The 27072-nt window shown below is 43.0% G+C and overlaps 1 protein-coding gene and 1 long non-coding RNA gene across 2 annotated transcripts in view; both read left to right on the top strand.

Annotated features, from left to right (window-relative positions):
- The window catches only part of XKR4 (XK related 4), a 287786-nt gene that overhangs the window by 73627 nt on the left and 187087 nt on the right, over positions 1-27072 (top strand). The window lies entirely within an intron of this gene.
- LOC142827065 (uncharacterized) lies at positions 6012-11967 on the top strand. The gene is made up of 3 exons (XR_012901450.1): positions 6012-6234; positions 6971-7108; positions 11208-11967. It is a non-coding gene; the product is annotated as an uncharacterized LOC142827065 (long non-coding RNA).

The raw sequence follows: 27072 nt of genomic DNA, 5'->3' as shown, positions 1-27072 counted from the left end.
TGCAGCAGGCTGGGCCAGGTGAGAAGTGCTTCTCTATGGCTGTTGCAACTCTAGCAGGCACAGCCCTGGGAGGGGTGCATGTCCTCAAGCATGAGGACAGACAGACACACATTGTAGATAGCTATCCCTTTCTTCACACTTGCCTCTTGCTGCCCCCTTGTGGTCTTTATACAGTATAACTGTCACTGTTTTCCATCCCAGAGCCCCTTCTATCCCCGTATATATAGCAGAGCCTTCCCTTTCTGTTTTGAGAAGCAATTCCATTCCAGACACATTCGATTTTCCTGGCCCAACCAAACCTTTACCTTGCTTTAAATTACAATATGAGGAAACTGTATTCCAAATTTGGCAAAACTCCATTTGCGCTTTGGCCTTCCTGATTACACTCTTGCATAGACTAATGTAGCTAGTTCATTGCATGGAACAGATGGTGCTAGTTCCTTCTCAGCTACCGTGGGGGCTCTTCCCACGATACCTTATCTCTTCACCTAATCTGTTTATTGTAAGTGCCAACACTCATTTCTATAACAGTATCAGTAAATGGAGAAGCATTCAGAGAAGCTTTTGTTGAAGCTAATTTTTAAAATTACACAGTCAATACAACATTGATGAAGAAAGGATAGACTAATAGGATGTTAGCATTCGGATAGACTAATAGGATGTTAGCAGTTCAGCAAAAAAAGACCTACAGATTACAATGGATGATAAACTGGATATGAGTCAACAGTGTGCCCTTGTTGCCAAGAAGCCTAATGGCATTTTGGGCTTCGTTAGTAGGAGCATTGCCAGCAGATCGAGGGAAGTGATTATTTCCCTCTATTCAGCACTGGTGAGACAACATCTGGAATATTGCTTCTAGTTTTTGGCTCCCCACTACAGCAGGGATGTGGACAAACTGGAGAAAGTCCAGTGGAGAGCAACAAAAATGATTAGGGGGACTTGGGCATATGTTTTATGAGGAGATGCTGAGGGAACTGCGCTTATTTAGTCAGCAGAAGAGAAGTAAGGTAGGGATTTGATAGCAACCGTCAACTAACTCAAGCACAGTTCCAAAGAAGATGGAGCTAGGTTGTTCTCAGTGGTGGTAGATGACAAAACAAGGAGCAATGGTCTCAAGGTGCAGTAGAGGAGGCATAGGTTGGGTATTAGGAAAAACTATTTCCCTATATTGGTGGGCTGGTGAAGTATTGGAATGAGTTGCTTAGGGGGGTTATGGACTCTCCATCCTTAGCGGTTTTTAGAGCATGCATGACAAAGTCTGGCTGGAATGATTTAGTTGCAGTTAGTCCTGCTTGAAGCAGGAGGCTGTACTAGATGACCTCCTGAGTTCTCTGCTATGATGACTCTTTAATGACTTCTTTGTTTTGGTTTTCACCAAGAAGTCTGATGATGAAGGAATGCCTATCATAGTGGGAATGGGGTAGGTTTAGAAGATAAAATAAAAAAACAAGTTCAAAATCACTTAGAAAAGTTAGATGTCTGCAAGTCACCAGGCCCTGATGAAATGTGTCCTAGAATTCTCAAGGAGCTGATAGCTAAAGGCTCAGATACCTTCTCTATCATATTTGAAAATCATGGAAGACACGAGAGATTCCAGAGGACTGGGAAAGGGCAAATATAGTGCCCATCTATAAAAAGGGAAATAAGAATAACCCAAGAAACTACAGACCATTCAGTTTAACTTCTGTGTTAGGAAAGATAATGGAGCAAGGAATTAAGGAATTTATCTGCAAACACCTGGAAGATAATAAGGTGGTAGGTAACAGCTAGCATGGATTTGTAAAGAACAAATCATGTCAAACCAATCTAATAGCTTTGATAGGACAACGGGAAAAGCAGTGGACATGATATACCTAGACTTTGAAAAGGTATTTGGTATGATCAATAAACTAGGCAAATACTGCTGAGATGGGGTTACTGTAAGGTGGGTGCATAACTGGCTAGATAACCATTCTCAAAGAGTAGTTATTAATGGTTCACAATCCTTCTGGAAGGGCATAACAAGAGAGGTTCTGCAGGGGTCTCTTTGGGATCGGGTCTATTCAATATCTTTGTCAACGATTTAGATATTGGCATAGAGTACGCTTATTAAGTTTGCACATGATACCAAACTTGGAGGGGCTGCAACTGCTTTGGAGGATAAGGTCATAATTCAAAATGATCTGGACAAACTGGAGAAATGGTCTGAAGCTTAATAAGGACAAATGCAAAGTACTCCACTTCAGAAGGAATAATCAGTTTCACACATACAGAATGGGAAGCGACTGTCTAGGAAGGAGTAGGAAGCGACTGTCAGAAAAGGATCTACAGGTCATAGTGGACCACAAGCTAAATATGAGCCAACAGTGTGATGCTGTTGCAAAAAAAGCAAACCTGATTCTGGGATGCATTAACAGGAGTGTTGTGAGCAAGATATGAGAAGTCATTCTTCTGCTCTACTCTGAGCTGATTAGGCCTCAATTGGAAATCATTGTTTCCAGTTTTGGACACCACATTTCAAGAAAGATGTGGAGAAATTGAAGAAGGTCCAGAGAAGAGCAACAAGAATAATTAAAGGTCTAGAGAACATGACCTATGAAGGAAGACTGAAAGAATCGGGCTTTTTTAGCTTGGAAAGGAGAAGACTGAGAGGGGACATGATAGCAGCTTTCAGGTTTCTAAAAGGGTGTCACAAGGGTTTTGCACTGTATTTAATTCCTGTGTATTAAATAATGCACAAGAGTGTAACAATGTTTAGGATAATTTCTGAGTTTCAATAAGTATTGATCAACCATTTGAAGGTTTTATTATTAGAGATCTGTAATACTTAATTTCTGTTGTTTTAAACGTGTTTCTATTTTGACCTGTGACCATCTTAGTGAGATAATTACGCTTGATTCTCCGCCTTCTGGGGAATAATTTGCATGTGTACACAATAAATATTAAATACTACCAATCTGATCTGGTAGCTTTTTACATCTGTTCTGCACTAGTGCTAAACAACGGAGAATCAGGCCATTTGTTTTTTGTGATTTCACAAGATACCACTTTATAGAGCCTGATCAAAGCACTGCCTTTCTGCTTATCAGGAGGGACTGTTTGTAGTATAGGAAGTGGAAGTGAGTTTTGAGAAGGGGCTAGCCCAGCACAGAGAGTTGGAAACAAATTTATGACTGCAATTATACAGCCGAGCGTATAATGGGGTAGGACAAGGTTTTGAGGAGTCCTAAAAGCTCATGTTTCAGGGTTTTTCCTGGGGTCAGGAAGAGATTGTTCCCCTTCTCCCACCTCCAGAAACTACTCTGGGTTTATAAGCAGGGTTTTTAATTATTTTTATTTTAAACCTCCTTCCTTTGAAGCGTCACGGATAGCCATGGCTGGAGATGGGACATTTTACAAGGAGGGCCTGGCTCTGATAGAGCACTGGGCATTCTCTTTTAGGTGTAGCTGGCAGGTTCTTGCTCACATGCTCTAACTGATCACCATATTTGGGGTCAGGAAAGAATTTTCCCTCAGGTCAGACTGGCAGACTTGGACTGATTTTTTGCCTTCCTCTGCTGTGCATGGGAGCAGGCCACTTGTCAGAAATATCTGGGTATATCTCACCTCATCATTTCCCTTCCACTCTGGCTGTCTTGGCCCTGGTGCATGCTGGTCCCCCCTGTTTCCTTCTTGTGGCACATATCTAGTTTCCTGTGGGCTATAATACGTTGGTCTAATTTCAGTTGTTGGATTTAGCATGTGGCTGCTGGGTGAAACTGGTGATTTGTGATATACAGGAGGTCACGTCAGACTAGAGAGCCTGGCGAGCCTTAAACTGTAAAGGTATGTTTACTCTGCAAAAATAAAAACCCCAAAAGAACCTAAACCCCACAGCAGCAACTCTAAGAACCTGGGTCAACTGACTCTAGCTCATGCTAGAGGGCTAAAAAATCAATGTAGACTTTTGGTCTGGAGCAAGGCCTCTGAGACCTTCCTCACGTTGGGTCTCAGACCCTGAGCTTTCATCCAAAAATCTCTAACTTGCTATTTTGAGAACCACAGCGTGTGCCTAAGTCAGTTGACCAGTCTGTGAGACTTAGGCTGTGTCTAGACTACATGCCTCTGTCGTCAGAGGCATGTAGATTAGACACATAGGCAAAGGGAAATGAAGCCGCGATTTAAATGATCGCGGCTTCATTTAAATTTACATGGCTGCCGCGCTGAGCCGACAAACAGCTGATCAGCTGTTTGTCCGCTCAGCATGCTAGTCTGGACACTCCCCTGCTGACATCAAAGCCCTTTGTCAGCAGCCCCGTTATTCCTCATGGGATGAGGTTTACCAGGGCTGACAACAAAGGGCTTTGATGTCGGCAGGGGAGCGTCTAGACTAGCGCGCTGAGCGGACAAACAGCTGATCAGCTGTTTGTCGGCTCAGCGCGGCAGCCATGTAAATTTAAATGAAGCCGTGATCATTTAAATTGCGGCTTCATTTCCCTTTGCCAGAACAACAAATCTACATGGCTCCGTCGACGGAGCCATGTAGTTTAGACGTACCCATTCTGTTGAGGGTGTGGGGTTTTTTGTTGTTGCTGTTGTTGTCTTTTTCTGTATAGACATACCCTATGACTTTGACCGAATGTTTGTGTGGGACAGGATTACCCAGGTAGCTGTTTGACAATACCTCATGCAGTTCATAGGCTTAATTGTTTTGTTTAAGAAAATATTGAAAGAATCAATGCCTGAATGTGTTTTTATTATACATTTTAAAATCTCTCATACATCCCAAGGAAGGTCCCCTAGATTTAAAATTCAAGAACCAATTAGAAATTATTTATTATGATCTTACAAAGTTGTTGGCAAGGCTTAATAATGTTGGATCATATTCCTACATGTACTGTTAGTAGACCCAAAAACATGGCGCCAGATTCATTACTTGTATAAATAGGTGAAACTTCATTGGAGTCAAGGTGTCATATTATACCCAATTACACCTAGGGTGAATTAGACCTATAATCTCTTCACTGAAAGGTAGTAATTACTCTTCCAGAGGCAAATTATAAATTAAAAGACTTTGCTCTGAGTCAACACAGGTTATTAAGGATTTGGAATTTCATGGGAAACACCTACAATACAGGTTTGGAAATCCCTTTTTTTTTTGTTTGGTTTTGTTTTTTTGTTTTGAAGAAAAGTAAGTTTTTGAAATATATCAGATGCTGTTTGTGAAAATTATGCTAAAATAGAGGGTTTTTATTGTTAAATTGTCCCACAAATATTCTTTCTCCCCTGCCTTTCGCCCCCCCCCCCCCCCAAAAGAAAAGATTTTTCTGTAATCACATGCTTGCAGGACATTTTGTGGGACTTTGTTGATCAATATAAGAACATCAGAATGGCCATACTGGGTCACTAGGACTTTTTTGGGGAAATTGATTTCAGGAAGAGATGTCCTGATTATAAACAAAAATGAAATTTCTGGCAGGGTAGAAATGACTCCCATTTGTTTTCATGTCCTTAGGTAACTTTTCCTGTTATTTCCACAGACAGTGCAAAGTTGTTAGTTGTCGTCTTCAAGTAATTGCTAAAAGTATCTTAAGTAAAATGGATATAAAAAATTAGCCTATTAGACGCTGCATCCCTACTTCATATACTTGCATGTTAAATAATGTCACAGAAAATATGTCAATGCTTTCTAGTTAGCAGAAAAGGATGATCAATGGGTTTTATAATAATTAGCATAGTTGTCACTCAAAGTGATGAAAAATGAGAGCTCTGATCAAAAGACCTTTCCTCTGTGCGTTCTAAATGAGCAGAAACACTGTCATTAGCATAGCAAATGAATGTTTATATGGTGAAGGGGCAATGAAATTTAACTTATAACGTGCGTATTTTTTCTGGTTCCTTTAATTTATATAAAACAGACTTTAAAAATAATGACTTGGGGGAGGGAGGAGTTCTGTTTGCCGTTAGCATTTGAAAATACAAAATAGAAGACTGAGTCCATGTCAGTTGGTGGAATAACTCTGCTTAAAAAAACAGTTGCTGCCAGTGAAGTCTTGGGGATTGAGGGTTAGTGGCTGTCACAAGAAAGTATAATAGTTTAAGATAAGCAAAATGTTAACAGGGAAAAAATCCTCCCGAATAGGTCTCAACCTCTGAATGTGGGGCTCTTTCTTCTGTCAACCATCCTCCTCCCTTTTGTTCATCTCGTTACCCTTCCTCTGAGCATTTATACAAGGAGAGAGGCAAGCTGAGTTTATCTACCTACCATATAAAAGCGTATGTATTTCTGTGTTCATCGCTAGGGCCCACATCCTACACTTGCTTTACTTTTCTACTAGAAGTGGTCCCATTGAGACCAGTCGGATTAATCAAAATAGTAGAATTAACCACTTGCATAAGCATTTGCAGCATTGGGACCTTACTGTGTTGGGTCTTCACTGTCAGTTACACCAGTGAGGAATTTTTTTGTGCAGTGACAATTAATTAAAAACAAAAGCCTGGCTGTGAGCTTTAGAGTTTCCACTTAAGCGTTATTTCCGTTTCCCTTGGGTCTGTCACATGTTGCCCCCTGGGTTCTATGATTGGCTGAGTGCATATTGTTTGCTTATTTGTTTCTTATTAGTTCTGCTTAACCACTTGCTCACCGCAGCACTAGCAAGCAAAGACAAAACACTGTTTCTTTTGCAGCAGCTTTTTTAGAGGATTCCCCTAGCATAGCAAGTTACTGATAATCGTCCTCTTAGCCTGTGGAGGCCCTATTGCTCTGTGGGGCAGTAATTATTTAATTTGTTGATTTCAAATCACCCCTACAAAGCCTGCGTCTCTTCTACCCACCATCCCCTTGATATGTGCCCCTTCCCTCCAACCCCTGGTTTTGTAAGATGAAAAGAGGGACTGTAAAGCCTCAGTTGTTTCTGTCCAAGTGCTCAAATATTGGGAACCAAGAAAAAAAATCTGTTTTTCTGAGGCTGATGCCAGGCCAATTGGCTATGTTGTCTCTTTGCTCCCACAGCTGTCGGTGATAGCTGCATTAGTGGATCTGGGAGACTGCAAGCAGAATTCTTCCATGGAACTCTTTTCAAGGTGCAAATATGGGCAAATTTCCAGAAATGGTCTACGTGGAGCAGCTCTGTGGCATGAATAACTTGAAGTAAGGGAGCTAGCAGAATCCACTTTGGCTACGGCAGACAAGTCCTCTGCCAAAGAATATTTCCCTGGGACTCATCTGAGTACTACAAGTGTAGGAGATGGTCGTGAGAGGGATGAAGTCATTGGAGTTAGAAATATCATAAGCATGGTCATGTAAAATTAATTAGTTTGTCCAGATCAGGGTAATGCTTATGTCACGCTAATTGGGCTCTGGTCTACGTTGTGCTTAACATGAGTATTGCATGGACTTGCGTAAATAGTTCATAAGGACAATGGCTGGTCCACACTGCAAAGGTGATGTTTTGTATTCAGTTGGAGGACATAGTCAAAAGCCAATTAGAGTACCCTCTTAATATACAAAATGTAATGCCAAAAAGTCCTTTGTATGGGGAAAACAAGGAAATTCCTATATGGAGTAGGGCAACATGATACCATACAGCAACATTTACCAGCTACTCCAACCCCTTCCTGCAAAATGCAAAAAGGAAGCCTCTTTGTGTGTCTGGGATCATTTCCAGTTTGTTACAGGTGTCGAGAGCCATGCCATTTGCCTGCTCTGCAAATGGAGGCTGAGTCTGGAGCATGATTTAAAAAGGGTATCAATATCAGGGATAAAAAAACATATAGACAACTATCACAGGCCCCTAGTTAGCTGACAACTTGCATAAAATCAAATGGGCACTTATCTACTACAGAGAGTAGGTTGATAGTAACACCACCAATGCTTTCCATGGCTTGGCCAGCTAAATCAAACAGCATCACTTTACAGATTGTAGTGGAAAATATGAATGCAGTTGTTCTGTGGCCATGAAACTGACTAAAGCTGAGCCTGACAAGCCCCTATTTGTTTAATAGAAACTGGACTGAAGAGGGTACCCAAAGAACTAAGCCTGAAGAACCTTAACTCTCCACAGCACTCCACTCAAGATGCAAACAAAAAACACTTTGAACTGCCACGGTTTAAACTTCCAGATATTGCAACCTTTTCCTGCCAGCCTAAGTCAAATGCTTTTTCCCTTAGTCTGAGTGCTTATGGGGACCTACCAACTCTAGCATCTACAAGGCCTAGTTGATGAAGGCCTGACAGTGCTTGCCTCTGAGTTGGTATGTTACTGGTACTTAATGGGATTGATGTTATACACCACTGGTGACAGTGTACTAGGGGCGGGAATCAGGGTCTCCTTCTCTCCATCCTCACCTTCGGCAGCAACATACACAGGTGTGGATGGAGGGAACAAAGGATTCCATCTCACAACTGCCAGCCCTGGCCTCCTTCCATCTCCCGGCCCATCATCAGGCCTGCAGCCCAGCCCCTCTCGCATGTGTGCATAGGCACAGTCTGCCCCACCTCACAAGTGGCTCAAGAGAGGTGGCAGATGCAGGATGATACTAGGTTGCTGCAGGAACAGGAGTGGGTTGTTGTGGCATGGGGGCCTGGGAGCACCTCCAGGCCTGAGCTGAGGTGAGACTTTCTTGGATGGTGGCTTGAGGCCACAACCATGATTGGGAGACAAGCTGACCCTGTTTGCACACACTGAGGAAAAGGAATAAAGGAGTTCCCCCTTAAGCTTTAGGTTGTTAGTGTAACCCTCTTTTTCCTCCCTGGGTTACTCGGGAGCAGGTCACACTCACAGGTGTGCCTGGGCCCCTGATGGTCTTGACATAAAAGGAGATCCTGAGTACCTCAGTGGTGGTGATGTTTGGTTGGGGAAAACCTATTCACCCCCTCGGTGCAGTCCCTTGCTCATAAAGAATGTACGATGGTGGTGCCTCCACCTGGCTGGCCCTGTACACACTTACTGGTGTCCCTTGGGAACCTCCAGGAATAAACTTATTCCAGCAATAAATTAGATCTAACTCCAGAACGACAATTACAAATCATAAATAATATACATCTAATAGATTGCATTAGAATGAACAACCTTTACTTAACTTGCAGAAACAGGATTTAACAAATTAACAGTGAATAACATCAATTAACAAAGTACACAGAAGTAAAAGGAACTTATCTAGCTGCCATTTGCACTGCCAATATTTATCCCAGCCAGAGTGTGCACACCCCTGGACTCAAAGTCTCAGACTCTTGCTTGCATGGGCGCGCTTGAAGAACTGCAGCTGTAATGGAGATTCTCTGTAGGTAGTGTGTATGTGAGTCCAAGCTATGCAGCAGCTTGGTTGGCCTCTCTGCCTCTCTTTGAACCCAGAGTTAGTCTGAATCTCTGAGGTCTGTCCCAGGCAGCATTTTCCCAAAGATGCCCAGTTACTCACAGTCTCCTTCTGTGTGAGGGATGCAGAGTAGCTTCTAGCCACAAGTACAGCCAAAGGGCCTCCCCTTTAGAGCAATCAGAAGCAGCCTGTTAGATCCCAGTTCCAAAGGCTCTCTATCCCAGTCTGTAACTGCAACATAACAGCTCCTGGACTGGATAAAAACTCCTCCACAGCAGCCTGGCTCTTTTTTTTCCAGAAAACAAAAGGAAGAGTCCATAGGCTGCTGAGTCTTCCTCCACGCACGTGGAGACACTCAGATCTCCAAAACAAAAGTCACTTCTTTCCTGGTTTCCTCCAGGACTCATGGGAATTGTAGTCTCTGGGGCTACACTGCAGCATACAGGATTTTCCCAGAGAATAAGCAGAGGCGCCTTTAGTAAGGGGACTACATTAGCTTTTACTGGTTACTTCAATTGTTGGCGCCTTTACTGCTGCTGCCCCCTGCTGGCTCACCACCACACATAGTATGCGCTTGTGTGTATTATAATAAGAATCGGCTGCAATATAACTGTTGTGTATCTTCTCCTCCTGCTTTGGGGAGTTTGTGGGAGTGCCCTCTTTGTGTGCCAAAGGATATTCTAAAGAAATGGTTGTGGGGTCAATAATTATTAACTTTCAACAAGCTTCTGTTTTATTTAGAAACCTCCATAATTTCTCCCTTCTCCATCTACTGCTGCTCCCACATAATTCCCACACAAACATGCACATGGCTGTAAAGTCCAGTAATCACTGCTTGTTCCCTATGTAGCTCTGTTCCCAGTTCCGGCAGCTTTTTTACCATTCCCTGTTTGCCAAGTGGTTCCTCTTCAGCTTCCCTGCAGCTCCTCCTTGCTTGCCATATAGCCACATGTCCCAGTATAGAGCCCAAACAGTTCCTGATACAGGAACTTCCCCTTACCTGGCCAGAGGGAAGACATGCAGCGGGGAAGGGGCTGATGGGAATTTGTGTTCTGCTGAGTACATCCATGTCAAGTGGCCGCATCTGGCTGGGCTACCTTCACACTGAATTACTTTCAGATGACTGAGTGCCAGTGGCTCCTTAGAAAGCACAGAGGGGATCACCCCTTCTCCTCACCTCCACCCCCACTCATTTTGTTTTACCCTGCTCCCTTTTTGTAGCGTGTATGAAGATTTTGGGGGGATTCAGTGTCAAAGCCCCTCTCTTCCCTCCTCTGTCATGAGTGATGCCAAGAAAGTGTGCATCAGAATGGCCCCTTGGACATTGCTTCTTCTACAGCTAAATGTTTTGAAACTTGTTGAAAATGTCAAAACAAAATGTTATCAAACAGACCTTTTTTTCAAAATGTGGTTTTATGAAAAACTGAAATTTTGTTTGTCCCAATTTGGAATGAAACAAAATATAAAATAATTATTTTTTTCACAAAATGTAGTTTTTTGGGGAGAGGTTTGGAGAGAGAGAGAGCACTCTGCTATCCGTGTTCTTGTTTCCGGGATCATTTCTTCACACAGACTCCCTTTTGTTCAGCAATCTTAATATAACCTTTTTACCCAACAAGGAACTGCTCAATTCTCCCCCACTCCTCCTGTTCTGGTCAGATCAAGTACCCTTCATAAGGTTAAACTGCTTCTCCAAATATGAAGCGTAATGAAGTCTTAGCTGAAAATACAAGATACTAATTAACAGCCCAATCAATTGTAAAACAGTGACAGTTTCTAGGAAATATTCACCCTACTCAATATATGTCCTCAAATACACCGTTTCCATATATAGTCAGGTAGAACTTGGTAAATAGTATAAAAATGTTCTCAAACTTCATATTTTAATTAATTGTGTTTTATCATGCTCTTGCCCTTCTTGTGTTCACTTTCAGTAAATGTTCCAGTAATCTGGTTTATTGGCACAAATGGGTGCAGAAAATGAATCCTGAATCAAATGCTGGTATTTGCAACAGTGAGTCAGACAGAAGCTGGCTGTGTATTGCCAAGTTGATTGCTGTGGATCAGCCTCTTGCTAGGATAGCTTCAATTGGAATGAAAGAAAAGAACTCTGGATGTGAAGAAGAAAATAATCTGCTCTGACAGTGTGAGAGGAAGAGTTTATCTGATGAGAGGAAAGGCAGAGTGGGAGGATTGAGGCTTGGAACAGCTGAACGTTTGATTGGGGCCTGGAATAACATTAATATAGCCAAGCAGTGGAAAGCACTTCCAAATGTAGGCTTCCAGAAATGTTTTGGAGATTGTTCTTTTACTCATCACTCCCCCCCCCCCCCTTCCTTATTTTAATCTTCTCTTCCCACCTGCAATTATGTAGTGGGGGTTTGGTTTTGTTTGTTTGTTTTTTGATGCTGAGTAATTAAGATTCTTTCCCACTTGGGAAAGTGCTGTTGAATTAAGAGGGTACAGATCAGCAGGTGTTCAGATGAGAACAAAAATAAATAAATTAGCAGGTCAAGAGGTTGCTATTTTTTTACATCATACAAGGTGTTTTGTTCTCAATGAATATATAATCAGAATGGGACTTAGGGCTTGGTATGTCATTACAGTCATTTGGGTACATCCCTGAAAAATGTGAAAATAATTTACAAAACAGAGTGGAAGCCATTTCATTTGCTGAATGATTTTGAAAATATAATTTCCGAGCAATTAAAATCGAAAGGAATATAAACTGAATTCTGTTTTCTCTTGGGATACCCACCACCATTTCATTTGTTTCTGTTTTATCCTTTTGCATTTTAAATTCTGATAAGGCTCCTAAGAGGAATGAAGTATTGGATTTTCTTTTTACATTACAGCAAAGGGCAAACTGACAATCGGTACATTTATATGACTGAAATACTCAAATATATCCGGACTCGTCATCAAATAGTAAAATGTCTGCATATGTTGCATTTGACAGGATTTTGCAAAATCATCTACACATCTTCAGCTATGCTGGCATAAATAGCACCTCTACATATTGGAACTGGTGAATTATTGCCAAATTGAGGATAAGTGTCAAGGCTAGTGAAAAAAGTTTCATATAGGCTTTACTTGGTATATTATAGAGTCCTAATATATTCAGAAGTAGGATTTATTGCTTAAATTTTTCCAGTAGATTAATATGCTATAATTGCATGCCAGATACTCATGGTAAACCTCTCAATTGTTTGCATGTGAGAATTGCTACTTAAAGAAATGTCACTTTATATTTGTAGGGAGATATCATTGCATCATATTTGCAATATGTTTCTTAATTGAAAAAACTGGAGGTACCTGGTATGGCACTCTACTTTTCTAAAGCCTTGACTCTGTAATTTGATCCCAACTGGTGACAGAATCCAACAAAGGTTAGTGCAAGCACAAGATCTTCCATTCAGATCAGATTTTGCAGTGCCAGGACCAGAGGCTACGTCTACACTGCAGGCTTCTTGCGCAAGAACTGCTTTGTGCAAGAGTTCTTGCGCAAAAGTTCTTGCACAAGAGCATGTCTACACTGCCATGTGCTTTTGCACAAGAGCATCCATGGCAGTGTGGACACTCTCTTGAGCAAGAAAGCTTTGATGGCCATTTTAGCCACAGGGGTTTCTTGCACAAGAAACCCCTGTTGCCCATCCACACTGCCCTTTTGTGCAAGAGCTCTTGCACAAGAGGGCTTATTCCTCGTGGGGAGAGGAATAACTCTCGCACAAGAAGCCCTCTCTTCTGATGCTTTACTGTAAATTTACTTGTGCAAGAACGCGCGTGCAGTGTAGACACTCCTCAAGTTTTTGTGCAAGAACGGCCATTCTTGATCTGTTTTGAATCTCTGAAGTACAATAAGTACAAACCAGTCTAAATTAATTGTGTTCAAACCATTTCAAATGTGAGCCCCTACACCTAAGCATGCTTCTTGAAACATTAAAGTGTCTGGGGGGGTGGGGGGAGATATACAGTAGACTTCCGATAATCCGGCACCTTTTGGACCTAGGTGGTGCCAGATTATCAGATTTGCTGGAGAATCGGGAGGTCCGGTACAACTGCACGGCTTAACAGCGGGCCAGGACACAATCTCCCTCCCTCTCTCCTCCCCTTTCCTCTTCGAGTCTCTTCCACTTCGCTGAAGCAAAACGCTCTTCTCCATACTGTAACACGATCCCACTCTCTCTTCCCCCCCCCCCCCCAGTCTTATGCTCCCTCTGGTTACAGCCAGCACGTGTGCTGAGTGGCAGGCTTTTTAATCAGCTGGTCAGGAGCGCTTGGCATATGGATGACAGAGTATCGGGAGTGCCACACAGTTGGATGCCGGACTATAGGAATTTTACTGTATATGTATTTTAAATGAGAACTTTTTTTGCCTAACTTTATTGTTGGGAATAAAAACTGAGTTAGAAGAATGAAGAAAAATTTTTAGAGATGAGGAATTCCCCTCCTTCCTTAGTTAATACAAGAAAAGCTGCCCTGGTATTTATTTTGGTGCTATTTTGATAATTTTCAGTTCCTACTTGGCTGGCCAGTTCAGCTCCGAAGTTGGCGGATAGCTCAATGAGCCATGCAGATCACATGTGAGACCTCTGACCTGTGACTGAAGAAATAATGAAATTGAAAATGAAACACTGACTTAATATAAAATTCATAACATCTTAGTTTTGTCAGTCTTCTTTATACATAAATGGGAAAACTGAAATGTCAGGATAACTGGACAATAGGTAAAGAGCTGTATGTGGTATTCCACAGATAATTAAAATCTGTTCAGATTTCTCAACTAGTGGTGAATACATATTAAGTACGAGAGATTTATATTTGTGGAGGGAAAGCTGGGAGAGAGGCTGTGTGTGTGTCTGAAAGAATGGCTCTCAGCACTAGGGATGTTTAACTGGTTAACCACTTAACCTGGATTCTGTGGGCAGTGGGCCCAGCCAGGCTGGAGCAGGCCTCTGCGCTCCAGCTCCGCCACACTGCAAGCTGCTCCAGTCAGGTCGTGCTGAGCCAGCTACGGGCAGGGGCTGGGTCGGCCAAGTCAGGCCCATCGCACCTTGGGTGGGGAGCTGCTCCAGCCTAGCCGGGCTTTGGTTAAAAGGTTACATCCCTACCCAGTACCAGGACATTTATACCTTCATCAATAACTCTGTTCTTGGTGAGCACTATTCTGTAAGTATGAGACTGGAAGGGATCTCAGTAGGTTATCTAGTCCTATGCCCTGCATTCAAAGCAGGACTACATGATCAGGCTTAAGCTCTCTTGCACAGGCGCTCTTGCGCAAGAGGGCAATGTGGACTTTCGGCAAGCGCATAGAATTACGCAAGAATTGGCTTCCAGTGAAAAACACAGGTGGCCTCTCGGACATGCCGTACAGGCAATCACCACTCGTTGGTTCCCCCTAATTGGTCCCCCCCCTTAAAGGCACAGGCAAGGAGCACAGCCATTTGCCTCGTGCAGCCTGGGTAGCAGCCAGAGGGAGGAATGGCAGCTGCCCAGCCTCAGCCAGGTCCCTCAGACCCCACGGAGGAGCCACCCCAGAGCACTCAGCAGGCCCAAGGGGCACCAAGCGGTGAGCTCCATGCTGGAGCACCGCTGAAGTGACTGCCCTCCTGGACCTCTGGGGAAAGTAGGAGGCCCCCCAGGACTTGAGGTCCCGGAGGAGGATTACGCACAACTTTGCCCAGATGGCCCAGGCTCTGGCCACAAAGGGACACCCAGCCCGGATCCTGGAACAGGTCCGGGCCAAGGTGAAGGACCTGCGCCTCACCTATGTGCGGGCCAGCAAACGTGGGGGTGGCGGAGCCACTGCCTGTCTGCAGAATCACCGCCTACACCAGATCTTGGGGGACAAAGGGACCAGTCCCTGCTGGCCCAGGTGGACACGGCGGTGGCCACCCCAGTGGTCCAACCCAGGCCACCGGAGGAGGAGGAGGAGAGAGACCGGTCCTCGGATGAGGAGGAGGAGGTGGCAGAAGACAGCAGCCAGACCTCACCTTCCTGGCCCAGAACAAGTCAGGATGTGTCCCGGGCATCCTCAGAAGCTGGCGAGGGATTGTCTGGTGAGTGCAGTGGCTACCATTCGCAAGTGTGCTGGAGAAGCAGGGGGGAGGGCCACAGAGTGGGGGAGAGGCAGCGGCACGTGGCACAGCCTGGCCAGGTATACCTCATCCCAGTGCTTCCTAAGTCATGATCTCAATCAGGCCTCATCTAGACTACAGGGAACGGTAGAAAGAAAATATGCAAATTCAATCTTCTTCTGATCTAGTTTTCACTTCTTATAGAACTGTTTCTTGAGTTTCAGATCATTTACAATCTCCTAGCTAAGCCAGGATGGTTTCTTGCCATACTTCCCTAGTTTTCCTGTGCAATGGGCTAGTTTGTTCTTATGCTCTTAACTAATTGCTGTTTGAAAAATTCCCAGCTCTCTGGAGGTATTTCCTGTGGCATCTTACCTACCAACTCCCTGAGTTTGCTAAACTCAGCCTTTTCAAAATCTATTATCTTTATTCTGCTACTGTTCTTTAGCATCATGAATTCCATCATTTCATGATCCCTTTCACCCAAGCTGCCTTCCACTTTCAAATTCACAACCAGTTCCTCCCTATGGGGTACGTCTACACTACAGCGCTAGTTCGAACTAACTTAATTCGAACTAAGCTAATTCGAACTAACGCGTCTAGAACTAAAAACTAGTTCGAATTAGCGTTTTGCTAATTTGAACTAGCAAGTCCACATTGAGTGGACCCTGAACAGGGCTTAAGGATGGTCGGAAGCAGTGCTGGCAGGGCATAAAAGGAGGACTTAGAGCATGGAGATGCTGTCTCAGGCTAGCCGAGGGCTGCGCTTAAAGGGTCCCGACCCCCACCCCGGACAGACAGTTCTAAGGGGTGCCCCGCTTGCAAAGCAGTCCTGGCTTGGATTGCCCGGACTACCCACACTGGGCACATCACAGCACTCGGCCATCAGCCCGGCTGCACTTGCCGCAGGCTGCCATCTGGGGAGAGGGGGCAATCGGGGGGCTGCAGGAGAGCTTCCACCCCCAGAAGCCTGCAGAGCCAGTCCAGTCCTCCCCATCGGGGGCTCGTACCCCATTCCTCCCTCACCTCCTTCCACTTACCCTTCCCTAGCCCCCCTTCTTATTGATGTACAAAATAAAGATAACGTTTCTTCCAACATTGACTCTGTCTTTATTGAACAAAACTGGGGGAGACTGGGAAAAGGAGGTGGGAGAGGGGAAGAGAAAGGCTGGGAGAGGGGAGGGCAACTAACATGATGAGGGGTTGGGAACAGGTCCCAGATGAAGAGAGGCTACAGAGACTGGGACTGTTCAGCTTAGAAAAGAGGAGATGGAGCGGGGACAGGATAGAGGTCTCTAAAAGCATGAGTGGGGTGGACAGGGTGCATTCAGAAAAGTTCTTCATTAGTTCCCATAATAGAAGGACTAGAGGACACCAAAGGAAAGGAATGGGTAGCAGGCTTCAAACTAGTAAGAGAAAGTTGTTCTTCACAAAGCAAATAGTTAACCTGTGGAACTCCTCACTGCAGGAGGCTGTGAAGGCTACAACTAGAACAGAGTTTAAAGGGAAGTGAGATTAAGTCATGGAGGTTGGGTCCATGGAGTAGTCTTAGCCAGGGGGTAGGAGTGGTGTCCCTGCCCAAAGTTTGTGGAAGGCTGGAGAGGGATGGCACGAGACAAATGGCTTGGTCACTGTCTTCGGTCCATCCCCTCCAGGGTCTCTAGGGTTGGCCGCTGTCGGCAGACAGGCTACTGGGCTAGATGGACCTTTGGTCTGACCCAGGACGGCCATTGTAAGCTCAGGGCTCAGGATCAGGGGTCTCAGTGCACCCCCTTGATTTTCATGCACACCTGCTCCTGGGTGGCCAGGCTGGCAGCTCTCCTGCCCTAGACGGCCACTTTCCTGTGCCTAGTGCGGAGATCGTGGACGAGGTCCACAATGTCTGCACTAGCCCAGGAAGGTGCCCGCCTCTTGCGGTCCAGGGCAAGCTCCCGGGAGCCGCCAACCTGGTCCCGGGAAGAGGGGGTGGGCTGGGGGGCATCGGGTGGGTGGCTCTGTGCCGTGCCAGGTGCAGGGTCTGCTGGCTGGGTGCTGGCAGGCTTGCACCTGGCACGGGCACCGTAGCCATCCCGTGCCCCTTTAAGGGGTCCGGGGCCGGGAGGGGGGCATAGAGTTTCCCTGGTGTTGGCCAGAGTGGCCACCAGGGAAACCTGGCGAGGGCTAGCCTCCCACTAGTTCGAATTAAGGGGCTACACACCCCTTAATTCAAACTAGCTAGTTCGAACTAGGCTTAATCCTCGTAAAATGAGGTTTACCTAGTTCGAACTAAGCGCTCCGCTAGTTCGATTCAAATTCGAACTAGCGGAGCGCTAGTGTAGCGCCTATTAAAGTTAGTTCGAACTAACATCCGTTAGTTTGAACTAACTTTGTAGTGTAGACATACCCTCGCTGTCTAAATCAAATCTAGAACAGTCTTTCCCTTAGTTGCTTTCCTCACCTTCTGAAATAAAAAAGGTGTCTTGAATGCATTCCAGAAAGTTGTTGGATAATCTGTACCCTGCTATATTATTTTGCAAACAGATGTCTGGAAAGTTGAAGTCCCGCATCACCACCAAGTTATGGTCTTTGGATGATTTGTTAGTTGTTTTTAAATCAACTATCTCAAAGCTCTGTTGATCTTACTCTATTATGGTCTTACAGACAAACATTTTCCTGCATAACTATCCCCAAAGCTATTAGCTTAATCAAGCTCACCTAAAAAAGTGGATCTATTTGAGGCTTTAGGCTATTTACTACTGGTAGAAGGTTTGCTAAAGAATATTCTGTCTTAAGGGGCTTGTTTATAGTCTGTAATTGTTGGTTGCTGTGTGTTTTTTGTGGGTTATTTTAAAAAAATATTTTTTTTAAAATAACAGGATACAATAAGATTTTTAAGAGTGGGTTTGAACCTTAGTGTTTCTGTAATTGAATGGCAAGGTTCTTACATTGATTCACCCATTAATGGGTGAGGGAACCCACCAGAGAGATGCTGATTGAGTCCTGCTGAGTCATTATGGCAAGTATAGCTCATTGACTCTACCCTGGTTAAAAGGGATGTGGTGTGGTTTCTGACCACATGAAATGGAGAATTGAGAGTTAGCTATAGAGCAAACTTAAGTGAAGGTTTATAGGTTTGCTGTTCTGATTCATGGAGAGGTGGAATGCAGTTAGAGTATTCGGTCATAAAGTGATGGTTTGAAAGGCTCCAGGAATATAAGTGGAAGTATGGATGAGAGTATGTAGTGACAGAAGTACATATCCTCTGAGCCTCCATCACTTCCAACTTTGGTAACATCCAAAAATTAAGTGACCACTTATTAAAATATTTAACTTCAGACAGGGGGCTGGTCCAGAATAGGTTAGGCAGTAGCATCTGCTCTATTCTTCATTGATTTTCTCTAAATCAAAGACTGAGACAAAAGGAAAAGAACAGAATTGTTTTTAAAGGAACCTACTACAAAAAATAGCAATATAATTTTTATTGTATATGTGTGTGGTAGCAGGGAAGTGGGGTTCTCAGCACCATAAATATGCACGATACTTTGGATAAGACATGTCCCTGTGCTGACAAATTTACAGTTTAAATACACAGTAGTGCTTTCAGGTTTGGGGCATGCTGCTTACTGCAATAAACACTACATCAGAAGCAAAGGAGTTGCCAAGTCAGGCCCACACATATAGCACTATGAATGATGGTATCAGAAGGAGGGTAGGATTAGGAAGAAATGAGGATGAGGATTACAAGAATATAAGATCATGTGATGGCCTGGCTTGATAAAGTATATGGATTTTATGTAGATTCTGCTGTTTTAAAAATTGTTGTATTGTGTTTATTACACTATTTCTTGGCTTGCATCTCACCAGTCTCCACTGGTAAATTGAGTGGGTCGTGGAGGATGGCTGGAATCACTCATATTTTGTTTCTGTATATTCCTGATAGGTAAGGGAGAACTGATTTATTACACAGTGATATCTTGGAGATTTACAAGGAAGTGAATGAATGTAAGCTAGAAATTACTACTACTCCAGAAGCTGCCTCTTAGCAGGATAAAGTAGTAAAATGTGATGCATTTGTCAGTTAAATGATTCCTGTATTGTAGGTTTAATGCCTTTAACTGTAGCCTATTAGAAATTGCCTCCTGTCTAAAGCATGCTACAAAACCTATTCCCTAAAGGCTAGATAAAAAGATCTTCCTTTTTAGTCTTTATTCAGCTTGAGCTGCAGAATGAATGGCAAAAGCATCACATGGAAGCCATTCAGACGAACTGTACTCTTCTCCATTGCCCAGAGGGGGAAAATTCTTCCCCCTTCTCCCGCTCCCATGTATTTAAAAAATTCCAGATACTTGCAAACCATTCTTTGTATGTTTATGTAAAATTCCACAATGAATACTACTGCTTATTATTTGGATAAACCAATAGCTATTTCTACAGTTGATGTGAAACTTGGACTTTATTTTTTATCTTTATTTTGGATGGGAAGAAGGGAGACAGAGTGGGGGAGGAGCAGAAACCCTTAAGCATGGCTTTTGGGGGTTTTTTTTTTTTTTGGTCCATTCTGGAATAGGTTTTAGCAACTACTTCTCTTGAGCTCAGTCTGATTTCCTGACCACCCTGGGCATCTTGACTATTTTCTGTGTAATTCTGGTTCACGCTCATAATCCAGCCAGGTAGAATGGTGAACAAAGAGCAAGACACAGGGTCTGATTTTTTCCCCCTAAATTACATCAGTTTTACACAAGTATAATGCCATTTTCTTTGATGGAGTTATTGATTTACACCAGTGTAATTTGAGATGAGAATCTGCCCCAGATATATCAGTACAATATAGCATATGAGAATATAGTTAGAACATAAGAGCATAAGAACGGCCATATTGGGTCAGACTAAAGAACATCTAGCCCAGTATCCTGTTTGCCAACAGTGGCCAATGCCAGATGCCCTAGAGGGAGTGAACAGAACAGGGAATATTCAAGCAATCCCTCTTCCATCACCCATTCCCAGCCTCTGACAGAGGCTCGGGACACCATTCCTACCTATTCTGGCTAACAGCCATTGATGGACCTCACCTGCATGAATTTATCTAGTTCCTTCTTGAACCCTGTTAAAGTCCTGATCTTCACAACCTCCTCTTGCAAGGAGTTCCACAGGCCGACCATGCGCTGTGTGAAGAAAAGCTTCCTTTTATTTTAAACCTGCTACCTATTAATTTCATTTGGTGAATCCTAGTTCTTACGTTATGGAAACAAGTGAATAACTTTTTCTTACTCACTCTTTTTCCACACCGGTCATGATTTTATAGATCTCTATCATATCCCCCCTTAGTCTCCTCTTTTCTAAGCTGTAAAATCCCAGTCTTTTTAATCTTTCTTCATATGGCATCCATTTCAAACTCCCTAATAATTTTAGTTGCCCTTTTCTGAACCTTTTTCAATGACAATATATCTTTTTGGAGATGAGGTGACCACATCTGTACGCAGTAGTCAATAAGTGGGAGTACCATGGTTTTATACAGAGGCAATAAGATATTCTCTGTCTTATGCTCTATCCCTTTTGTAATGATTCCTAACATTCTGCTTAGTTTTTTGACTGCTGCTTCACGTTGAGAGGATGTTTTCAGAAAATTATCCACAAGGACTCCAAGATCTCTCTCTTGAGTAGTTGTAGCTAAATTAGCATCCATCATTTTGTATGTATAGTTGGGATTATTTTTTCCAATGTGCATTACTTTACATTTACCAACTGTTAATTTCTTTTGCCATTTTGTTGCCCAATCACTTAGTTCTGTAAGTTCTTTTTGAAGCTCTTCACAGTCTGCTTTGGTCTTAACTATCTTGAACAGTTTCATATCCTCTGCAAATTTTTCCACCTCACTGTTTACGCCTTTCTCCAGATCATTTATATATAAGTTGACTCCAGTACGCATCCTTGGGGGACACCAATAGTTACTTCCCTCCATTCTGAAAACTTACCATTTATTCCTACCCTTTGTTTCCTGTCTTTTAACAAATCCATAAAAAGAACTTCCCTCTTATCCCATGACAACTTATTTTACTTAAGAGTCTTTGGTGAGGGATCTTATCAAAGGCTTTCTGGAAATCTAAGTACACTATATCTTCTGGATCCCCTTTGTCCACATGTTTGTTGACCCCCTCAAAGAACTCTAGTAGATAAATAAGACATGATTTCCCTTTACAGAAATCATGCTGACTTTCCCCCCAACAAATTATGTTCATCTATGTGTCTGACAATTTTATTCTTTACTATAGTTTCAACTGATTTGCCCAGTACTGATGTTAGACTTACTGGTCTGTAACTGCCAGGATCACTTTTAGAACCCTTTTTAAATATTGGCATCATGTTCGCTATCTTCCAATCATTAGGTAAAGAAGCTGATTTAAAGGACAGGTTACAAACCAGTTAATAGTTCCGCAATTTCACATTTGAGTTCTTTCAGAACTTTTAGGTGAATTCCACTGGTCCCGGTGACTTGTTACTGTTAAGTTTATCAGTTTGTTCCAAAACCTTCTCTAATGACACCTCAATCTGGGAAAATTCTTCAGATTTGTCACCTAAAAAGAATGGTTCAAGTTTGGGAATCTCCTTAACATCGTGAGCTGTGACGACTGAAGCAAAGAATTCATTTAGTTTCTCTGCATTGACTTTATAGTCTTTGAGTGCTCTTTTAGCATCTCGATTGTCCGGGTACCCCCCAGATTGTTTAGCAGGCTTCCAGCTTCTGATGTAATTTAAAAACATTTTGCTATTACTTTTTTATTTTTTGGCTAACTGTTCTTCACCCTCCTTTTTGGCTTTTCTTATTATATTTTTACACTTAATTTGACAGAGTTTATGTTCCTTTCTATTTGCCTCACTAGGATTTAACTTCCACTTTTTAAAAAATGCCTTTTTATCTCATTGCTTCTTTTACTTCATTGTTAAGCCATGGTAGAACTTTTTGGTTCTCTTCATATGTTTTTTAATTTGAGGTATACATTTAAGTTGGGCCTGAATTATGGTGTCTTTGAAAAGTTTCCATGCAGCTTGCAGGGATTTTATTTTTGTCACTGTACCTTTTAGTTTCTCTTTAACTAACCTCCTTATTTTTGCCCTTTCTGAACTTAAATGTTGGGCTGCTAAGGTGTTTTTTGCCACCACAGAGATGTTAAATTTTATTACATTATTGTTCCTATTTCCAAGTTGGTGTTACCGATAGTATAAATTCTATTGGGCTTATCTGTGATACCGATAGTATAAACTCTATTAGGACAGAGATTGTTTCATGCTGTGGGAGGGGAAAACTAAAATTCTTATATATGTGACTTGCAGATAAAAGTAGGAATATAAATGTTTTACAGAGTAATATTTTTATAATTTCCCTTCTTTAACTGTCAAGCACTCACCATTTCTCCTTCCTCATTTTTTCCCAAGTGTCAAGCTTTCCCTATGGCTGCCTCTTTTCTTATTCTACCATGTCCCCCAATCTGTGATCCTTTAAATGCTGTTCCCCCTTAAAGTGCGAGAATGTTTGCACATTTCTGCTCCCAGTGTTCTCAAATGTTTGTTGTGTATTTTGGAACAGAAATTTGAAAATCACAGGTATATTACTCTAGCCATGGGCTATGGTAGAGTGTATATTAAATGACTATTAGCCTATATTATCAGATGACTGGACAAATATTAAATGTAAAACAGTAACTTGTGCATATATTGGGGTGATCATTTTTTCAAGTAGGGAATTTTTTTTAAAAGTTCAGTTAGAGAAATCCTATAAACAAAGCTTATAGTCAATGGAAAGATTCCCATTGATTTCAGTGGTCTTTGGGTCTGACCTGTATTGAGCGGGGAATAACAAAGTTTGAAGTTGCAATATAAACTTACTGCTGCTGCATTTCAAGTGATACAAGTCCACTGTCAAGGGAAACACTCTTCCAGAGTAACTCTCTCAATGTCTACTAAAGCTGAAACTTCTTTACTTTTATTCCTGATTTCAATGTGGATTGTTCTAAGGCGGGTTTCCTAAGAATTTCTCTTCTGGGCTTACTTCATTTGCAGTCTTTGTACAGTGCTAATTTTTTCAATTTATACCAACGTAGAAATATTCAGAACTAAGTGGAAGAGTATCTTAACCCAAAAAAGCCCTTTTCCCTAGTTTTAATTAAATCCATAAACAAGTTATTAAATATTAATAAATCTGATCACTGTCGTGTCACTTTCAAGTAGCATTGTAAATCATCACCAGCCTCAAATAGTGCAAGCTCACAACAATTTTAAAACTCAAAGTAATGAATGTTTACTTTAAAACTCAAAGTAATGAGGAGTGCAAGCTTGTGGGATCACTTGTCTGTGTCTGTGGGGGAGGAGAGGGACACCTCCTCATGAACTGGAGTCTCTAAAAACCTTCTTGAGTCTGAAAAAGAAGAGGTGAGGGGATTAGCAATTCACACAGTGGCTTGTCCTTCAAGCATGGTGATCCCAAGCAGTCTGGGCTTTGGCTAGCAACCAGGGTGAGCAGCAGCTGTCTGTTCACCTGGCCCTTAGGCAGGGTGGGGCCTATTAGACAGAGCTCTTACCTATCAGAGGGTATGTCTACACTACCCCACTAGTTCGAACTAGCGGGGTAATGTACGCATACCGCACTTGCAAATGAAGCCCGGGATTTGAATTTCCCGGGCTTCATTTGCATAAGCCGGCCGGCGCCATTTTTAAATGCCGGCTTGTTCGAACCCCGTGCCGCGCGGCTACACGCGGCACGGGCTAGATAGTTCGAACTAGCAAGCCATTCCACACTATCTGTACACCTCGTGGTGCGAGGTGTACAGATAGTGTGGAATGGCTTGCTAGTTCGAACTATCTAGCCCGTGCCGCGTGTAGCCGCGCGGCACGGGGTTCGAACAAGCCGGCATTTAAAAATGGCGCCGGCCGGCTTATGCAAATGAAGCCCGGGAAATTCAAATCCCGGGCTTCATTTGCAAGTGCGGTATGCCTACATTACCCCGCTAGTTCGAACTAGAGTGGTAGTGTAGACATACCCAGACAGAGCTATAGTAGTCTAGTTACCCAGCCTTTAAGCAGAGCAGAGCAATCAGTAATTAGTCTCTGGGCCTTCAGTCAGGCAGAGCTATAGCCTCAATCTAGTCTAGGGGCTCACATAAAGGGTGAGCATCATCAACAGTCACTGGGGCTCAGGTAAGAAATTGCACTGAGGAGCAGAGGCCTCCTGGGCTACAGAGGAGGGAGTACTGACATCCCAGGGATGGCGTGGCAAGGGAGGACAACTCCACCTCATTGCAACCCAGGGCCCTCTCACTGGCAGAGCAGGCTACCACTGGATCAGTGGAGATCTACCTGAAACATGCTGACTCAGTTCCAGGCTCACCCTCAGCCAGAATACTTCTCGCTGAGAGTTTCCACCAACATAGCTCTCTTGGTTGAGAGAAGAGGCATTCCTACACTCACAGAAAAACCCATTCTGTCAAAGTAGGCTGTGCCTACCAGTACCGTCTCTGTGGTGTACATGTTCCCACAGTTTTTAGTGATCCTCTAGAAACAAGAGAAGGAATTGAAGTGAAAGTTATTTAGTGTATAGCTACACTGCAACCTAAGCCTATCCTTCAGCCTGGATTCAGTCTTAACCCACCTTGTATCTACACTGCAATTATGCTAATGCAGGACGAGAACCGAGGGTCCCAGTACCTGTCAGGTTCAAAGGCTCTGACCTTGAGGTAAGTTGGGGTCTAAGGTCTGAGACCTATTTCATTGCAGCTATACCACAGCGTTGCTTGGGTTCTAGGAATCAAGTGCAAATATCCCAAAATTTCATGGGGCAACTTCCTTGGTCCTCTCTCTCCCAATAATCTGTAATTCACGCTATTGAAAATTGAAGCCACTCCCACTTTGCACTGCCCCAGATCAGGTCAGTGTTAATTATTTTCTCCTGATCACCAATCTGCAAGCACAGTAATCAGAGAGCCTCCATGATTTGCAATGGAGAGCCAACCAATCAAACATTTTCCATAGTGAGTGGCTTCCTGCTAACGTGCAGGGAAGGCAGTAAAGTTTTCCATCAGTGCACTGCAGTCACAGGGCTGGAGCAACCACAATTTGGAGCTCGTGGTGCACACTAGCAGTTCTGGGATATGGCCCCTTTGACCATTAGCCCCTGGTTTACATTGAAGTGTAGACATACCTTCAGTGTCTATTATAGTGGAACTAGGATTCCCGTAGTACCAGAGCTAAATCTTACAAAAAACAGAGAACTGGGGATGACAAAATGGGCATGCATGTGATATGAGGCCTGTCATGATTATGAGGGTTAGCCAGCAGCCTGGGGATTAAGGGGTTAACTACACCTAGCCAGGTGGAGTGACCAATAGGAATGTAGGTGGGACTTTTCAAACTGGGACAAAGGAATTTGGGTTTTTTTCTTTTCTCCCTTTTGTCTCTCTGAGAGTTCTCTGCAGCTACTGAGAGGGACAAGCATGTCTCTCTCTCTCTCCAAGACATCATTCTTCATTTTCTGTAAGTAGGGTAAAGTTTAGGTAGTTTCGTTAGGTTTTTATTGTGTTATGGATTGGGTATGGGATCTGAGATCTGGCACTGCTTAAAAGATGTTTTGGCTTTTCTTTGTAACTAAGTTCTAGGCCCATGGAGTTTCTCCATGAGTATATTTTGTTACCTTCCTCTCTAGTCATTATACTTGCAACCAGAATATTGTTGTAATAATAAAAGTTCTTTCTTTTCTTTTATTAACCTGGCAGTGGTTAATGGTGTGCCCTGATTTTTGTTTTAAGGGGAAGATTTCCCAAATGATCTTTCCCCTGGTTTCTTTAGCAACATTTGGGTGGTGGCAGCGGAAGTTTTATTCCCAAGATCTAGGTTTTTAAGATCTTGGGGGAAGTTTTATACCAAAGCCTGGTAGATAAGGCTTTGGGGTACACTTGCTGGCCCCCACTTCTGCATTTATCATGCCAGAGTGGGGAAGGAGCCATGACATGGGTCACTCCACCTGGCTAGGTGTAGTTAACCCCTTAATCCCCAGGCTGCTGGCTAACCCTCATAATCATGACAAGGCCTATGGAATTGTAGGTATTTTATGTGATCATATGGGCCTAAGGTCATCACTACACACAATAATAATAAGGAGTTTGATACCAAACCTGGGGAGGGAGAGGTTGAGTAATCCTCCTTGGGTGTTAATAACAGTATTGGGGTTGTAAACTTTGTTGTACTTCCAACTGCATGTTTATATGTTCCAGTTCTTCTGCTGGCATTCATTTGCCTTTGCAGCACATATGAATACTGACAAGAACACGGTTAAAAATCGAAGCACTTCTTTTTCATAGCTAGTAACAGTATGTTAGCCAAAAGTCACCTGAGAATCTCACTAGAACAGAACTTGTTGCTTTACAGAACACATTCTGTTCTGTTTTTTTGAGCTCCAGAAATGTACATCATTGAGCCAAAAATCAGTAGAAATTGTGACAAAAAGTCTGCAAATGGTGCTAATTATTCTTGAGTAGCAGTTTACAAACCAGCACCAAGGGTGTGCTGTTATAGTATAAATATAACATGCATTAAATTGTAAGCCAATGTAATACTGCTTTACTCTGAGGCTACGTCTAGACTGCAAGCCTCTTTTGAAAAAGCCTCTTTTGAAAAAAAGCATCTAGACTACAAGCAGTTCTTTTGAAAAAGCAAGCCGCTTTTTCGAAAGAGAGCACCCAGGCAGTCTGGATGCTCT

The sequence above is a fragment of the Pelodiscus sinensis genome, chromosome 2 (assembly GCF_049634645.1).
Source record: "Pelodiscus sinensis isolate JC-2024 chromosome 2, ASM4963464v1, whole genome shotgun sequence".
NCBI classification, from domain to species: domain Eukaryota; kingdom Metazoa; phylum Chordata; order Testudines; family Trionychidae; genus Pelodiscus; species Pelodiscus sinensis.
The sequence above is the reverse complement of the archived record's forward strand: the minus strand, read 5'-3'. Positions and strand labels throughout refer to the sequence as shown.